A 2452-nucleotide genomic window follows, 5' to 3' on the forward strand; every position below is an offset into this window, starting at 1 on the left:
TGAGATATTTAATCCACAGTATTTGGAGGGAGTAGTTCAGACCAGGGTAAAAAAAAGCACTCCTTCTTCAGGCCACGAGTGGCCTATCGGGACCATCCGACCGCCGTGTCATCCTCAGGAGAGGATGTGGATAGGAGGGGCGTGGGGTCAGCACACCTCTCTCCCGGTCGTTATGATGGTATTCTTGACCGAAGCTGCTACTATTCGGTCGAGTAGCTCCTCAATTGGCAGCACGAGGCTGAGTGCACCCCGAAAAATGGCAACAGTACATGGCGACCTGGATGGTCACCCATCCAAGCGCCGACCATGCCCGACAGCGCTTAACTTCGGTGATCTCACGGGAACCGGTGTATCCACTGCGGCAAGGCCGTTGCCCCAGACCAGGGGTAGTATTAAGTTTTGGGGGTATTTTTCTTATAATGAGTTGAGCCCACTCTTTCGGCTTGCCGTCAACACGACGAACCAAGATTTTTCTTTCTGCATTCTAGATGACCAGGAGGCACATTTCCACGCATACGTTCCTTTCCTTGATTGACGACCACTCAGGCACCCTATCGCACTATGGCTCATTCTCAAAATCACCCACGTTAATCCTACAGAAAATATCTTGGAGTATTGATGATATGGCATACCTGAAGAAACTTGTGGACACTCTTCCACGCCGAAATGAGGCCATTATTATGGCTAGAGGCGTTGTTATGCGGTATTAGTAACATGTCTCCTGGGGTTATTAAGTTTTTGTTCGGAGTGTCTAAGAAACTCAGGAATAATACTTGAAACGTTACGTATTTGAAGGAGACTCAACGTTTCATAACCAGAGGGTGCTGGTACGTTGCCTGTATGCAATTCGCAAAATTATTCACATGGCCCTTGTAGTCTTCCGCCGGAAGCGGACGCAATGGTGGCGCCCGAGGCGTACAAGTTGCGAGATGCACAAGACATGAGCGTGTGCGGCAGCTGCTGAGGACACGGGTTCGCGACCGGACCGGTTCTACGGACGGCCGGCAGGTGGTCGCGCCCTCCTTCTCACCTGCTGGCCAAGGCTCCGGTGACACACACGTCCGCCCGCCCGCCGGCACGCACGCACGCACACACGTATGTACGCGCTCTCGCTGGGACCGGTACCGTCGCCTTCCCAGCAGGTAGCACCTGCCCGCGCGCAGTGTCACCACGAGCCTTTCGTCGTCCACTTTGGCCAGCCGTCACGGAAGCGCCACTTGCGCCTCGTTGAGGCCTCTCGTGCTGCAACGGCCATTCTCTAAGTACACTGGTGTGCAAAACTTAAGGACGAAAGTAACTTTCACATGTTGTGTTACTGCCAAGTAACATAGCTCGATGGTAATTGGACCGCATATAGAAATAACTGCTACAGCTTAGTACAGAAGGTAACTGAAAGACGTACGTAATGAGACGAACAGAAATGACACTTTCATTCTAAGACAAAAATTACGCCCAAGTCTCCGCGATGTACAATGCTCCTCTGGACATAACATAAAGCAAAACATGATTGTTAATGTGGTGTGTCATAACCACGGGCGTGCAACGTGCTCCTATGCTCCCACAACGTTGGTAAGGTGTCCTTACGGTAGGGCGTTCCATTCCTTCACCAGCGGGGCTAACAATTGCTGGGTGGGGATGCCCAGGCCAGTTCATTCGCCAAATATCCTCTCGTTCCTAGAGCTCTTCTATCTGCACAGTCGATGGAGTCGCACAACATTGTTATCCACAAAAATTACCTTCTCCTACCTCTCCCCATATGAGGGTACGTAATGCACCCTGGTTCTTTTCCAAACGTGATAATTTGCTGGTCCATGTGTGGAGAGGTATAATTTTGCATGGACATTGGTGTACTGACGCATGAGTGTCATTTTGTGGTTGCATTCGAATTCATATTGAAACGTCCCTTTAGAAAAATTATAAATGACTGTGCTTAAACTGACACACAATATTTTTAGCGCAACGCAATCTGACTTTCAAAAATCCCTGCAAAAGAATGTCCCCGACTAACAATAACCTATACCTTTCATGAATCACTTACCTCACAAAAATCTTCGTTACTCAAACTACCGCAATACAGCGTGCGCCAATACTGCCAGCTAAATAAAAGATTCAAACTACTGAAGGCATCAAATACTGATAGGCATAGTTAGCAAATGAAAGATTTTGATAGAGAACAGACAATATATTTACTTTAATAGTGTTCAAAAGTCATGTATATGTATATATATCAGTTCATCACATCCAGTCTTACAAATTTACTGTCTCTGATGGACACACGTCCAGATCATCCGCTGTCAAAACTCCGCCATCTCTCTCTCTACATCCACCACTGCTGGCGGCTCACCTCCAACTGCGCAGCGCTACGTGCTGTTAACAACCAACTGCCCAACACTACAATAGCATATACTCCAACAATGCAAACCAACCAGACTGCATACAGCACAGTCAGTGA

At 48.3% G+C, this 2452-nt stretch overlaps 1 pseudogene; it reads right to left on the bottom strand.

The window, feature by feature from the left end:
* Window positions 1-257: 257 nt before the first annotated feature.
* Window positions 258-375, bottom strand: LOC126476152 (5S ribosomal RNA; annotated as a pseudogene).
* Window positions 376-2452: the final 2077 nt, after the last annotated feature.

Source organism: Schistocerca serialis, chromosome 4 (genome assembly GCF_023864345.2).
Source record: "Schistocerca serialis cubense isolate TAMUIC-IGC-003099 chromosome 4, iqSchSeri2.2, whole genome shotgun sequence".
In the NCBI taxonomy this organism is placed as follows: Eukaryota; Metazoa; Arthropoda; class Insecta; order Orthoptera; family Acrididae; genus Schistocerca; species Schistocerca serialis.